We start from the raw sequence: 16,543 nt of genomic DNA on the forward strand, positions 1-16,543 counted from the left end.
AGGTCTTTAATCAGTTCTGAGTTTATTTTTGTGTATCGTGTTAGGGAGTGTTCTAATTTCATTCTTTTACATGTAGCTGTCCAGTTTTCCCAGCACCACTCATTGAAGAGACTGTCTTTTCTCCATCGTATATTCTTGCCTCCTTTGTCATAGATTAGGTGACCATAAGTGTGTGGGTTTATCTCTGGGCTTTCTATCCTATACCATTGATCTGTATTTCTATTTTTGTGCCAGTACCATACTGTCTTGATTAGTGTAGCTTTGTGGTATAGTCTGAAGTTGGGGAGCCTGATTCCTCCAGCTCCATCTTTCTTTCTCAAGATTTCTTTGGCTATTTGGGGTCTTTTGTGTTTCCATACAAATTGTAAGATTTTTACTTCTAATTCTGTGAAAAATGCCATTGGTAATTTGATAGGGATTGCATTGAATCTGTAGATTGCTTTGGGTAGTATAGTCATTTTCAAATTTTTTTTTTTTTCGGTACGTGGGTCTCTCACTGTTGTGGCCTCTCCCATTGCAGAGCACAGGCTCCGGATGCGCAGGCTCAGCGGCCATGTCTCACAGGCCTAGCCGCTCCATGGCATGTGGGATCTTCCTGGACCAGGGCACGAACCCATGTCCCCTGCATCGGCAGGCGGAATCTCAAGCACTGTGCCATCAGGGAAGCCCATTTTCAAAATATTGATCCTTCCAATCCAAGAACATGGTATACCTCTCCATCTGTTGGTATCATCTTTAATTTCTTTCATCAGTGTCTTATAGTTTTATGCATACAGAAAACTCCATGGCTGTGGGTTTGTCATATATGGCCTTTATTATGTTGAGGTAGTTTCCCTCTATGCCCACTCTCTGGAGAGTTTTTATGATAAATGGGTGTTGAATTTTGTCAAAAGCTTTTTCTGCATCTATTAAGATGATCATATGGTTTTTATTCTTTAACTTGTTAATATGGTGTATCACATTGATTGATTTGCATATACTGAAGAATCCCTATATCCCTGGGGTAAATCCCACTTGATCATGGTTTATGATCCTTTTAATGTGTTGTTGGGTTCTGTTTGCTAGTATTTTGTTGAGGATTTTGTGTCTATGTTCATCAGTGATACTGTTCTGTAATTTTCTTTTTTTGTGGTATCTTTGTCTGGTTTTGTTGTCAGAGTGATGGTGGCCTCGTTGAACGAGTTTGGGAGATTTCCTGTCTCTGCTATATTTTGGAAGAGTTTGAGAAGGATGGGTGTTAGCATTTCTCTAAATATTGATAGAATTTGCCTGCGAAGCCATCTGGTCCTGGACTTTTGCTTGTTGGAAGATTTTTAATTACATTTAACATCATTACTGTGATTGGTCTGTTTATATTTTCTATTTCTTCCTGGTTCAGTCTTGGAAACTTATACCTTTCTAAGAATTTGTCCATTTCTTCTAGGTTGTCCATTTTATTGGCATATAGTTGCTTGTAGTGGTCTCTTATGATCCTTTGTATTTCTGTGGTGTCAGTTGTAATTTCTCCTTTTCCACTTCTAATTTTATTGATTTAAATCCTTTCCCTTTTTTTCTTGATGAGACTGGCTAAAGCTTTATCAATTTTTTTTAATCTTCTCAAAGAACCAACTTTTAGTTTTATTGATCTTTTCTATTGTTTTCTTTGTTTCTATTTCATTTATGTCTGCTCTGATCTTTATGATTTCTTTCCTTCTACTAACTTTGGGTTTTGTTTGTTCTTCTTCCTCTAGTTCCTTTAGGTGCAAGGTTAGATTGTTTATTTGAGATTTTACTCATTTCTTGAGGTGAGATTGAATTGCTGTAAACTTCCCTCTTAGAACTGCTTTTACTGCATCCCATAGGTTTTGTGTCATCGTGTTTTCAGTGTCATATGTTTCTATGTATTTTTTGATTTCCCCTTTGATTTCCTTAGTGATCTCTTGGTTATTTAGTAGTGAATTGTTTAACCTCCATGTGTTTGTGTTTTTTACAGTTTTATTTTCCTGTAATTGAGTTCCAAGCTCACAGTGTTGTGGTCAGAAAAGATGCTTGATACGATTTCAATTTTCTTAAATTTAATTTTATTTGTGACCCAAGATGTGATCTATCCTGCAGAATGTTCTGTGTGCACTTGAGAAGAAAGTGTATTCTGCCGCTTTCAGGTGGAATGTCTTATAAATATGAATTAAGTCTATCTAGTCTACTGTGTCATTTAAAGTTTTTGTTTCCTTATTTATATTGTCTGGATGATCTGTCCATTGGTGTAAGTGGGGTGTTAAAGTCCCCCACTATTATTGTGTTGATTTTCCCTTTTATGGTTGTTAGTATTTGCCTTATGTATTGAGGTTCTCCTATGTTGGGTGCATAAATATTTATAATTGTTATATCTTCTTCTTGGATTGATCCCTTAATCATTATGCAGTGTCCTTCCTTGTCTCTTGTAATTGTCTTTATTTTAAAGTCTATTCTATCTGATATGAGTATTGCTACTCCAACTTTATTTTGATTTCCATTTGCATGGAATACCTTCTTCCATCCCCTCACTTTCAGTCTGTATGTGTCCCTAGGTCTGAAGTGGGTTTGTTGTAGACAGCATATATATGGGTTTTGTTTTTGTATCCATTCAGCCAGTCTGTGTCTTTTCGTTGGAGCATTTAATCCATCTACATTCAATGTAACTATCAATATGTATGTTCCTATTACCATTTTCTTAATTGTTTTTGTAGGTGTTTTTCTTCTCTTGTTTTTCCTGCCTAGAGAAGTTCCTTTAGCATTTGTTGTAAAGCTGGTTTGGTGGTGCTGAATTCTCTTAGCTTTTGCTCGTCTATAAAGCTTTTGATTTCTCCATCGAATATGAATGAGATCCTTGCTGGGTAGAGTAATCTTGGTTGTAGGTTTTTCCCTTTCATAACTTTAAATATATCCTGCCACTCCCTTCGGGCCTGCAGAGTTTCTGCTGAAAAATCAGCAGATAACCTTATGGGGATTCCCTTGTATGTTATTTGTTGCTTTTCCCTTGATGTTTTTAATATTTTTTTTGAATTTAATTTTTGTTCGTTTGATTAATATGTGCCTTGGCATGCTTCTCCTTGGGTTTGTCCTGTATGGGACTCTCTGTGCTTTCTGGACTTAGGTGGCTATTTCCTTTCCCATGTTAGGGAAGTTTTCAACTATAATCTCTTCAAATATTTTTTCAGACCCTTTCTCTTTCTCTTCTTCTTCTGGGACCCTTATAATTCAAATGTTGTGTGTTTAATGTTGTCCCAGAGGTCGCTGAGACTGTCCTCATTTCTTTTCATTCTTTTTTCTTTATTCTGTTCCTCAGCAGTTATTTCCACCATTCTATCTTCCAGCTTACTTATTTGTTCTTCGCATTAGTTATTCTGCTATTGATTCCTTCTAGTTTATTTTTTCATTTCAGTTATTGTGTTGTTCATCACTGTTTGTTTGTTCTTTAGTTCTTCTAGGTCCTTGTTAAACGTTTCTTGTATTTTCTCAATCTGTTGCCTCCATTCTATTTCCAAGATTTTGGATCATCTTTACTATCATTACTCTGAATTCTTTTTCAGGTAGGTTGCCTATTTCCTCTTCATTTATTTGATCTTGTAGGTTTTTACCTTGCTCCTTCATCTGTAACACATTTTTTTGTCATCTCATTTTTTTGATGGGGGGGGCTGTGTTCCTGCCTTGCTGGTTGTTTGGCCTGAGGCATCCAGCACTGGAGTTTGCAGGCACTTGGGTGGAGCCGGCTCTTGGTGCCGAGATGAGGACCTCCAGGAGAGCTCACACTGATTAATATTCCCTGGGGTCTGAGGTTTTCTGTTAGTCCAGTGGTTTGGACTCAACACTTGTACCACAGGAGCTCAGGCCCAACCCCTGGCCTGGGAACCAAGACCCCACAAGTCTCATGGCATGGCAAAAAAAAAAAAAAAAAAAGGCAACAGACAAAAAGGAGCAGAACAATAACAAAGAATAAAAAATAAAATAAAATTAGAAAAATAAAAAATAAAAATGAAACAGCAAAGCAAAACAGAACCACAACAGCAAAAATAAAGGCCCAGGTGGCGGGAGGCAGAGTGGGGGGCTTAGGCTCAGGACCTGTATGGCTGGAGGGGGCCCTGGAGGGTGAAAGTTCAGGCCTGGGACACCAGCAGGCTTGCTGGGACCCAAGCGAGCAGGGGAGATGCTGGCCACATTCCCCTCCAATCCCCTGATCCCCCGAAGGTCTCTCCCTGTCCCTGCTAATCCCCTCACTGTGAATGGGCCCCTCTGAATGTGGGAACCCCTCTTCTCCTCCAGCCACCCCTCAGGGGCACCGGTCCCATCCCACCTCCACTTTTCCTCCCCCCCTCCTTCCCCACCATTTCCTACCTGGCTGCACGGGGATTCCTCCCATCCCCTTAGGTGTCCCAGGTTGCCCACCAGTGCCTGGTAGGTGCCCTGGTTGTGAGGAGGGACAGGCCTGGGTCACCAGCAGGCCTCCACATCCTCCTACTCTGCCATCTTGACTCCACCCCCCCCAATGATGGACTTTTACATTGTTTCCTATTTTAGTCTATCATGAATAAAGCTGCTGTATGAATCTTTGTGTAAACATATGGCTTCATTTCTCATCAGTAAATACCCAGGTGTGGGCTTACTCAGTCATAGAATGGTGTATGTTTAACTGCTAAACAATTTTCTCCAGTTACTCCCATTGTATACACCAGCAATGTGTATGAGTTCCAGTTGCCCTATATCTTTGTCAGCTCTAGGTTTTGTCAGTGTTTTTTATTTTAATCCTTTCTGGTGAATGAGTAGTCATACCTCATGGTTTTAATTTGCACTTTGCCGAGAACCAACAATGCTGAGCATCTTTTTATGTACTTACTGTTTCAAAACTTATTGGGGTAGGTCAAGGACCCAGGAAATCATGGAGTGAGATCCCCTGAGGACAAAACACCTCCAAATTGGGGGGTGGGAGGTAAAATTTACATTGTAGGCTTTTTCTTTCCTATCCCTTTTGCTTGTATGGGCTCACCCCAGGAGTTGAGAAGAATTGGAGGCAATTCTTGGCAGCCCTGGTAGAGGCAGCAGTGGCCAGCCTGCCTGGCTATGAGGTGGTCGCCATGTTTATTGCTTCCTGCTTCTTTGCTCCCTGGAGCATCTTGAAACACCTCCCAGTCTCAAGGCGGGGCGCCCAGCATCCTGTCAATTCCACAAGCCCTCCTACAGCCTTCCCATTTAGGTGGGGCCACATGACTGAATCCTGGCTAATGGAATGTAAAGGGAAAGTATGGACACCACTTCAGACCCACAAAATCCTCCTGCATAATCCTCCACTCTGTCTTCCTCTGTCCGCTGGCTGCATATTGGCTGCTGGCCTTGGAAGCCATGTATTGAGTGATGGAGCCAGCTTCAGCCTGGGTATCTGTACATCTGTGTGAAGCAGAGCTTCCCCCCCACATGCCCACACCCCTCAGGAATAACTATTTGGGGCTTTATGTGAGCAAGAAGTAAATCTATGCTGCGTAAAGCTATTGTAATTTGAGGAGTTTTCCTAATACAGCAGCTAATTATACCTTATCTAATAGCAATCACCAGAGCCAGTTTCTGTTGCCTGCCACCAAAAACTCTGACTGATAAAATATATCTGGTTATTATTATCTAAATCTGAAGGATATACACAGAAATCAGCTATCTCTGATGATGAAATTATGGGTGATTTTTATTTTCTTATCTTGCTTTCCTATGTGTTTCCATTTTTCTTTTTTTGCCTGAACATATATTGTGTGTGTGTTTATGTGTGTGTGTATAATTAAAAAATAAGTCATTAAAAAATAAAACTCTCTCAGAGATTTGGATTCTCTGAGAGAGTTGGGGCTGGGAAAATACTAGCCTCCACACAGGAGGCCAGGAAATTCAGAGAGCCCATTAGATTAGCAAAAGCGATGACCCTAGGCCCTCTAGAGTCTTCCCTGAGCTACACTGCCCCCACCCCAGCAGTTTCTCCAGCTGTCCCTCGTGTGTCAAGATCCTTCCCCATTCCCCGGGACTCTTCATTGGAGTCCTGTTTGTCAACAGCCCCTCATAGAGGGGCCCAGAGTTGAGCACATTATGAAAGGTTGGACCTCCGAGCACCTGCTGTTAGCACATCCACAAGGCACTGGGAAGGCCACACAAGGAGTGAAGACAGGCCCCAGAACACTGGCCTGTACCCCTCCCTCTACTCTGATCCCTCTCCAAGCCCCAGCTTCCCAAGGCCTCACGGGCAGGTGCCTGGGTAGGGGGGCCTCCATGACACAGTCTCTGTACCACGTGTAAAGGAGGGCCCTGCTCCCCAAGGGCTCCCCAGCCATCTCTACTTGCTTTGTTTAGCTTGGATCAGCAAAGTGTCAGAACGGTCAGATAGATGTCTTCTTTGGCCTGGTCCCAGCAGGACACCCACCTAACTTTGGGACCTCATGGAATATAGGGAAAGCAGCTACACCTACCAAGGGCTGGGCACTTTTTTTTTTTTGGCTGCACCGCGAGGCAATGCAGGATCTTTGTTCCCCCACCAGAGATCATACCTGTGCCTCCTGCAGTGCAAGTGTGGGGTCCTAACCACTGACCACCAGGGAAGTCCCTGGGTACTTTTTACTTAACCTTCACACCTGCCCAGCAGAGAGGGCACACTCACCCTCATTTTACCAGTGAGGAAACTGAGACTCAGAGGTTAAGTAGCTTGCCCAAGTTCACACACAACTAAGACAGGGACCCTGCCAGAATTGTAACCCAGACTGAATGATCCCCAAGCCCACCATGTTCTTTCCAGTCCACCTCACACCTGCTTCTGTGGCCAAGGTCAGATAGCTGGGCCGTTAGTAATGGAGCCAAATCTTCACCTGACCACTTTAACAAGGAAACAGGAAAATAGCTCCAGCTCTGACCAAGTCTTAGGTTCTTTTTTCTTTTTTTTAAATAAGGAGTCAGGTTAGCCACAGTTTAAGCATTATGCCGAGTTTCTGAAAAAATCATATGATTCACACACACACCCTTCTAATTTTTGCATGAGGAAACTGAGACCCAAAAAGGGGCCACAGGGTCACATGGCATCTTCGTCCAGGCAGGTAAAGTCTAGAACCTGTGCCTTGTAACTCCCAACCAATGTCCTCCTCATCACACAGCCACCAAAATACACCAATCGCTGTACTATGCTCATTGATAATTTTAAAAATAAACTTCTCATTGCAATCTAATACTCCCAAAGACAATACAGAAATCACAAGTGTACAGTCCAATGCATTATCACAAAGTGAACACTCCTGTTTTACCCCTGTCCAGAATTAGAACATTGCCAGCACTCCAGAAGCCCCCTGTGCTGCCTCCCAATCACTGTGAGCTCCCACCCTCCCCCCAACCCCAGGGGAACCCCTGATCTGACTTCTAGAAGAGATCCACTTTTGCCTCTCTGTGAATATTTTATTAATGGAGTCACGTAATAGGTATTCTTTTGTGTCCGGCTTCTTTTGCTCAATATTAAGTTGGTGGGAATTATCAGTGTTGCTGGGTTTAACAATAGTTCATTCATTCTCATTGCTGTGTAGTGTTCCAGTGTGTGACTAAAGCCCACTTTAGCCTGATGGACATTTAGGTTGTTGCCAGGGGCCATTGCAGCGCTGACATGAGCATTCTGGTGTATGTGTTTTGGTGCATGTATGTTCACACTTGTGTTGGGTACACCCCTAGGAGTGAAATTGCTGATGAGCTGGGGGTGGCTGGCCCCTCTTGCCTTCCCCCAGCACACTTCCCCTACCATAGAGACTCCTACTTGGTGCTTTGAGAAATCCCCTGTGGGAACCTCCCACACACACACCCCGCATTGCCCATGAGACTCTCTGGCTGCACTGTGGAGACAGGGTGGTGGGCAGCAGTGGGCACAAGCTTGCTGTACCAGGTGGCCGCCCTGGCTGGCTCTGGCACATCTGCTGAGAAGTGCTTCTCCTTAGAGCTCTTCAGATGACTCCCTTCAAACATAGGCCCTGCAACTGCCAGTTGGGAACTGGTTCAGCCTGCAAGTGAGTGATAATCTGCTCATCTTGCACCAGCCTCTACCCTGATGCGGGGGCTAGAGCAACTTCAGATGAAACTGTAGCTCCACCCAGGGCAGGGGCTGCCTAGATTCTTTTGCCATTATCTCCCCATGGCTAAGCGCAGTGCCTCTACGTGGGAGGTGCTCCGTTAATATTTGTGGGGTTGAATCCAGCTTTCCAAAATGGCAGTGAGACAATGTTGATGAAGGTCCTGGAACCCCACGCAGTGCTCAGCCTACAGCCCTGTATTCATTTCCTACTGCGGCTGTAACAAATTGTCACAAACTGAGTGGCTTAAAACAATACATGTTTCTTCTTTTCCAGTTTTGGAGGTCAGAAATCCAAACTGGGTTTCACTGGGATAAATTACAGTATGGGCAGGGCTGCATCCTCCTAGAGGCTCTAGGGAAAGGATCCATTTCTTCGTCTTTTCCAGTTTCTAGAAGCTGCCTACATTCCTTGGCTCCTGGCCCCTCCCTCCATCTTCAAAGCCAGCAGCACAGCATCTTCAAATCTCTCTCTCTGATTTTTCGTCCATCGTCACGTCTCCTCCTCTCACTCTGACCCTCCTGCCTCCCTCTTTGAGGACGCTTGTGATTACAGTGGGCTTACCTACATAATCCAGAATAATCTTCCTATCTCAAAACCCTTCACTTAATCACATCTGCAAAGTGCCTTTTGACATGTAATATATTTGTAAGTTTTTGGTGTTAGGACATGCACGTCTTCAGGGGCCATCTTGCTGCCAGCCACAAGCCCCAAACCCTTAACCTGGCAGTCAGGGCCTCAAACCTATGAACTTGCGTTTCCTTCTGGTCTGTCCACACCCACATCCCCCTCTCCTGGCCCATGTGCTCCTCCTCGGTCACCCTACACGTCTGTCACCTTTGTTCCTAGAATGTTCACAGCCCAAAACCCAGTACCTCTAATCCAGTCTCTCCTTCAAGGCCCCACTGAAAAGTCAGCTTCACAGGAAGCCATTCCTGACCCCCGGATGAGCGTGGCCTCCTCTCCTGACTCACACACACGAAGACACACCTGACAGGTGGCACTGCAGGGCCTCAAAGCCTGGCTCTGTCATTCGCTGCCAGTGTGACCTTAGGCAAGTTAACGTCTGTGTGTCTCAGTGTCCACATCTATAAAATAATAATTTTTAAAAGTTTTTAGAATAATAATGGTGGTTTTATAAGATTGTATGAGGATTAAATGAGACAACGTACATAAAATGTTTTCAGCACAGAGCCTGGTATGCAATAAAAGCTTGATTTAAAAAATGGTCCTGTTTCCATTGTTACTGATGTGCAAGGCTCCCTTCCTAGCTGGGCTATAACTCATAAGTAAATCTGTGTTACTCAACCCTGTGCCCCCAAGGGGTCCACATGGCACAACCACAGATGCTTGTTGATCTGCATCAAAGGGATGGAGGGACGGATGCATGGCCACATTTATTTGCAGTCATCTAGCTGAGCGAGTTATCAGACCCTTGGAGCCAGCAGGAAAAGCAGGCTCCCATGGCTCCAGGCCGAGCAGAAGTGGCAGTTAGCTGTCAGTGGGGGGGGAACGTCTCCATGGAACATACCAAAGAAAGGTGGAGAAGGTAGGGGTATCTGGGAGGCTTCCCAGGGAAGGCGAGTGTGGGAAGCCTGGAGTGAGGAGAGGCATGGGGACGGCCGGCCCCTCTACCTGGGCCCACCCCCACTCCTCTGCCTCTTTACCTCCCCTTCTTCAGCCTCCCAGGCTCTGCAGCGTGAATGTTCTTCCAAACGGTGGCAAAACCCAAGAGAAGTCAGTTGTAGGTGCTGAGAAGGTTCCTGGGGTTGAGATGGCTCTTCTGTGACCAGGGCTCCACAAAAGGGCTGATCAAGGCTGACTCACCTGTCCCCACTCAGCCAGGGTGAGGGGCTCTTTCCCGCAGGGCTTCTTGGGGGTGGGTGGGTCAAGGTCTGTCTCGGTCCTGCCTTAGGAACACCTCCATAATGAATGGAGCTCCAGGAATTCCCTGGCTGCCCAGTGGTTAGGACTCTGTGCTCTTACCGCCGAGGGCGTGGGTTCAATCCCTGGTCGGGGAACTAGGATCCTGCAAGCTGCACTGCACGGCCAAAAAAAAGAAAAAGAACAGACCTCCTAAAGTCCTACCGGTCTAGAGTGGTCTATTGGAGTGATCAGATCCCTATTTGGGAAAAGAAAAAATCATTTTTTAGACACTTTGGCAAGATTACAGGAAAGAGTTCCAGCTTATTCAGCTGTAACTGTGCCCTGCACTGTGAGTTCCACTGGGCGTCTGGAGGACAAGCAGGGAAGACCCCATTCCCCGGGTCACTGCACCCCCTCCTCATCCTGTGGCTGCGAAGGCCTCATCTGAGCTCCCACCCACAGCCGGGCCGGCCCTTGGTGCTGGAGACCGAGCCCTGGGTCAGAGGTCAGACTATCTGGGTACCGGCCCCACGTCCACGATGGCTAGCTTTGGGACCTCGGCCTGTCCCACCCCTCAGAGTGTAGGACGGGGGTTATAATAGTGCCTCCGGGCAGGGCTGTCATGAAGCACACACGAACCTTGCATGTGGCTGCCTGGCACCGCTCTGGGCACCGTGGCACCAGTGTAGCCTCCCTCCCGCCCTTGTTTTGGGAGGCCAGGCTCCCAGCGCCGTTAGGAAGCCACCACTCACAGCTGAGTATGAACATCTCTGGGCACAGCTCATGCCCTCTGGACGTCGAGGAGCAGGGTCTGGGAGAGAAAAGGGTCAGCTTGAACCTGAGAGGGCCCCCACCTGACTCAGCTAAAGATGCTCCCTCTGTACCCCCCACTACCTGGCCTTGGAGGTTTGTCATTAAGCTGGACACTGGGTCTGAGCGGAGAGCAGATTCTCCACGCTTGGGTGTTCAGCCCCCCTGGGGAGCAGCGCCGACCTGCCCCAGCCTGCCTGGGCCTGGCTCCGGCTCCGGCTGCCTGGGCCACTTGCCAGGACACTGAGGCCTTGGTTGATTGTCTCTGCTCCCCATTCCTGGCCATCCCCTGGGGAGGTCAAGCAGCCCAGGCAGATGCTGGAGAGGTCCCCAGACTCAGAAGAGACCCCACCCCCCACTCCCTGATGTTGGGGTCTGTAGCAGAGGAAGGTATTCCCAGGCCAGCCCCTAGGCTCAGAGAGGGGGACTTGTGTGCCCCCCCCCAGGGCACCCATCTGTCCCTGTTCAATGCCATAGGCCCTCTCTCTCACATCAACCAGCTTATTTCCTCTCTCTGGGCCTCAGTTTCCTCATCTGTATAATGGAGGCAGAGGACTGAAGGACGTGGGCTCCAGGCCTTTCAGGTCTGAGATTCACAGACCTCACCTGAGGGAGCACTCACGGGGTTTTTGAATAATTAAATTTTTGGAGCACCCTTGGCCCCTGCCCAGGTGAGGGCCCTCAGAGACAGGTGTGTATGTCAATGTCACTTTTGGGTGAGGAAATGGAGGCTCTGAGACGTGAAGGCCGCGTCCAGAGTCATGAAGGCTGAAACCAGGTCATGCTAGCTCTCAGTCCAGTGCCCCTTCCCCACCCCAGCCCACTCCCCCAACTTCAGGGGCAGCCAGCCCAGGAGGGTGCGGCCCGGGCAGCAACAAGCACCCTCAGCCCTGAGGTTCTGTCGCTGACAAGAGTCCTGGAGGTCCAAACCTCTGTTCTTCTCAAGATGACCTGCCTCTGTCCCAATTTAGAGAGCTTTGCCGGCTTCAGGGTAACAAAAATAATAAACACTGCCTCTTATTGAAAGCTTCCACTCTGCTCTAAGTGCTTTCTGTGTATTAACTCACTATAACCCTATGAGTTAGTAAATTATTATGACTCCATTTTACAGATGAGAACTTTGAAGCACAGAGAGGTTAAGCAATGTGCCCAAGGTCGCACAGCTTGTAAGCAACTATCTCATCCCAGGTTACCAAGAGCTTTTGCTCTAAGACTTTGCTGGGAGTGCATCCTAGGGCACAAAAGTGAGGGGGTGGGGAGGAAGGAAGGCAGAAAAGGGAGGAAAGCAAGCACAAGGTAGTGCAAGCATTTCTGAGCTGGCCAGCATCCCACAGGAAAACATAGCTCTTTGCTACATCATGGAGGACATCTGGACAGGCCCTGTGCCCTGCACTTTGGACCATTTCATTGAGGGGAGGAAGGGAAGGACCTTACTGCATCCCCTCTCCTGTTGTGTCCACAAGAGGGAGCCCGTGCAGAGTGAGGAGTGTGGTGAGCAGGAAGAAGAGAGGACCAGAGAGGTGAGAACCGCCCTGGCGGCAGACCAGATCCAGGTCCCAGCCCGCCACCCTCATCCTCCCATATTTAGTTGTTAACCTCTGCCGTGGACCAGCCGGACGAAGAAGACCAAACCGACCGGAGCCAGAAGGGAAGGGGTAAGGAACTGAAACAGCACCGACGAATGGGGTCAGAAGGACCAAGACAACTGATGGTTGCAAGGCAAATTTTATTGTGCTACAGTTGCAGATGATATAGACTAGAAAAATGGAAGGTTGCCAGACGGTGGTTTACATTACGTAAAGACTATCTTGGCTCAAGGTTAACTTCCCTGGGAGGAAACCCATAAACCCAGAATCATCAAAAATAACCTGCACGTGCAGGGGGGACACAGCTTTGCTTGTCTCATTTCACATTCCTTCTGATCTCTGGGCCCTGCTGATTTATCTCCCATGGACTGGAACAAGGAGGGGAACAAGTAGGCACAGTCCCTTCGAGCAGCGGCGGCGTGCCTGCCGCGTCCGCAGCCTGCTCTCACGGCTGACTGCTTCCCACAAACCTCGTCTTGGATTGTACGAGTCATTTTTGTTGTCCTTTTTGCCTAAGCTGGTCTCAGTTAGGGTTTCTGCCCCTTGCAACCAAGAGTCCCTGTTTTACAGATGAGGAAACTGAGTCTTAGAGAGGTAAGATGACTTGGCCGGGGTCACACAGCTAATCCAAAAACCGGTGTGCTCCACCTCGGCCTGTCCCATGCAGATCCTGGGCACGCAGGTCACACGGCCCTCTATCCAGGCCTCTCCAGGTGAGGGAAGATCCCAGTGAAGGAAGAAGGGGTCTCCTCTGCAGACATGGGGCAGGCATCTGGGTTTGCTCCCTTCCTTCTCCTCTGCCCTAACTTGCACTACCAAACGACTTGGTCCTAGGTGGCACCTTTGCCCCATTCCAGACTTCCCCCACTTGTCAGAATCCTCTATGCATGCACATTCCTCTACCCCTGCTCTCAGGAAAGTTCTACCCTGGTGGCCTCTCAGAATCTGAGTCCCTGGAGAAGAGGTTGAGCCTCAGAAATCCCTGGCTTCTGTCTACAGCTGGAGGAAACTCAGCTGTGATCCTGGGACCTGAACTCCCCCCATTCATCATAGAAAGGGACCCGAGAGGACACGGCTGCAGCCCAGGGCCACGGCACCCTCAGGTGCACGGGGGTCTTGCAGCTGAGCCTTGGGACCCAATGTCCAGGGCACGCTGTGGTGGCTGACGCAGCCATCCTGTGGGGGTTGGAGAAAGGCGTTTTCTGTGGGTAGCGGTGGTGATGGCAAGATCCATGGTTCTTGGGAAAGGAGAAGGTGGGAGGCGGTGTGGCCAGCAGGGGCCAGTGGAGGCCCAAAGTTCTCCTGCTCTTCTGAGGCCTGGGCCCATGAAGCCTCAAGCCAGAGCCCCAGGATGCAGCATTTCAGAAAAAAAAAAAATTACATCCTAGTAATACATACACATGGTAACAAAAAAGTAGCCCAGAGGAGCTGATACTGAAAATATACAGCAATGCTCCCCCTGCCCAAGCCCCAGAGGCACAGGGTAGGGGCAGGGCAGGGGTGTTTGTTTTGTATTGTATTTATTTATTTATATTGAAGTTGATTTACCATATCGTGTTAGTACTATATGATATCACTCATATGTGGAATCGAAAAAACAATACAAATGAATGTATACACAAAATAGAAACAGACTCACAAACATAGAAAACAAAGTTATGGTTACCAAAGGGGAGAGGGGCGGGTAGAGAGGGACAAATTAGGGGCATGGGATTAACAGGTACAAACCACCTTTTTTTTAACTGTTTCTATTCTTTATTTTGCTTTTTTAAAAATTGAATTACAGTTGATTTACAATGTTGTGTTAGTTTCAGGCATACAGCATAATGATTCAGTTATACATATATGTATTCTTTTTCAGATTCTTTTTAATACAAGATATTAAATATAGTTCCCTGTGCTATACAGTAAATCCTTGTTGTTTATCTATAACCATTTCTGTGTTTATCTATAACCTGTCTCTTGAGAGGGTTCCACAGGTTTAAAGCATGTGCTTATATCTCTAGATCTTGATTTATCACCACAAACGACACCACTTAGCTCCCCTCCCCGCCTTCTTCCAATGCTTGAACATTTACTCCAATTTTTGGTTCTACTATTTGTTTCTGTACCTTTAAACAGCATCTTATCCCTCTACCTCTTGTTCCATCCACTTTTCACGGTGTCTCAAAGCCCTCAGTGTAAGATGAGGGTCTGAGGGACCCCTACTCCTGTTTACCCTGCGTCTTCTGTCAGCCGGCACTTAACTCTGGTGTTGTTCAGATGAACAACATTTACATTCTTTTAATGAAACAAACTTGAAACATCCCAGCTTTTTCTATAGCAGATTCCAAAAATGTCCTATGATCAAATATTATAGGTGGTACATGGACAAGCATTTTACAAAATAGTTTTATAATTATCTTAATATGCATCGGGAAATACAGGTATGCATGTATACAATGAGTCCTTCAATGTGTGATTTCACAAATCTAATTGCTTAGGATGAAGCTAGAGTGAATTCCTAAAAGTTAAAACTGAGTCAAGGTGAAGAAAAATATTAAATGCTGTCCAATACCCGAGGCATGCAGATATGGTAAAAATCATGACGGGAGCTAAGAGATTGATTGGAAAACTGGTTTTGATTCTCAAAGTCGAAAACCAGCAAGCACAGCAATTGCTTTGCTGTGAGAATACTTATCCTCCACTGCTGAGCCTGGCTGCAAGCTGAGATGTTTCCTTCCGTAGGCCGGTGCCCCAGAGCCTGAGCTACACAGGAAGCAACGTGCCGGCATTGAGGACATTGTACGGTCAGGCCATTCAAGACGGCTGTTCTGTTGCTCGTACATCCCCTTCTAGACCAGTCCCTGCTTCATTCACATGACTATCCAATCCTCTTAATTATAGGGGTTAATTAGTCCCTGGTAACTGATGAGCCCACCTGAGTCAAATCTCCCCTATAAATGGTAGCCTGTTTCTCCCCTGAGTAGTGAAGATGGTTGCCACGTCCTGCTTGCCAGCTGCCATGTCTTGCCAGCTGCCGTGCACGGAGGGGTGTCGCCCCAGGACCCTTTGTTTCAGACATGTAAGATCCCTTGTCCAGTAGATCAGCGTTGTCTCTGTTCTGTCCTCGGGCTCTTTCTTCGGTCTCAAGGCTGGACAACTACCAGGCTTGCAGGCCTGTGGGGTGCAGCCCAACCCACATGTAGACTCTGTCTTCTTCCAATTAATTGTTTACAATCGTTCCACGTTCATCCTTGTACTATGATTTGTTTTTGCAAGTTGTTTATCTTGGTATTCCTAATCATCTTTTTTTTTCCCCTCATTAACCAAACAGCATATCTTCAGGTTGAATCATCCTCTCAGTCATCCCACCTGTTGCATGGAGGGCCCCTTTTTGCCTGGAGACACCCAGGAACTGTTGATTATGCTGTGGTGATTGGGGTCCACAGCTATTCCACATCTACACTCACAGGTCGGAATTCGTTCATTTGATCAGTATTTATTGAGAACCTACTCTCTTCCAGGCACTGTTGTTGTTGTTTTTTTTAATGCAAAGGGTTACACTTTGTTTTCCAAAATGACCCCATAGGACTTCTTTTTGGGAACTCACTTTTAAGCAGTTGTATTATTTTTTTATTGGAGTATAGTTGATTTACAATGTTGTGTTTCTGCTGTACAGCAAAGCGAATCATTTATACATATATCCACTCTTTTGTAGCCTCTACTCCCATATAAATAATTACAGAGTATTGAGCAGAGTTCCCTGTACTATACAGTAGGTTCTTATTAGTTATCTATCTTATATACAGTAATGCCAGGCACTGTTTTTGAGGAAGGAACTAAAGAAACAGAACCCCTGCCTTCCAGGAGCCTGCATCTTAAAGGACAGATAGATGATAACACAGAGTATCCTGGAATTAGATGATGGTGAGAGCATGGAGACAATAAACAGAAAGAGGGTGGGGAGTGCTGGGTGGGTGTGTGGTTTTAGCTGCATTGGTTGGGGAAGGCCTTACTGAGAAGGTGATGTCTGAGTAAAGACGGAAGGAGTGAAGAGAGGGTCGGTGGATGTATGGGGACAGAGTGTCCCAGGCAGAGGGAACAGCCATACAGAGGCTGTGGGGCAGGAGGGAGAGCACAGAGGCCGATGTGGCTCACTGGGGCCCAGGACCGGGAAGGCCAGTCATCCACATCCGATGGGGACGGGGGCTCCCGCCT

This window comes from Lagenorhynchus albirostris, chromosome 1, assembly GCF_949774975.1.
Source record: "Lagenorhynchus albirostris chromosome 1, mLagAlb1.1, whole genome shotgun sequence".
Classification (NCBI taxonomy): Eukaryota; Metazoa; Chordata; class Mammalia; order Artiodactyla; family Delphinidae; genus Lagenorhynchus; species Lagenorhynchus albirostris.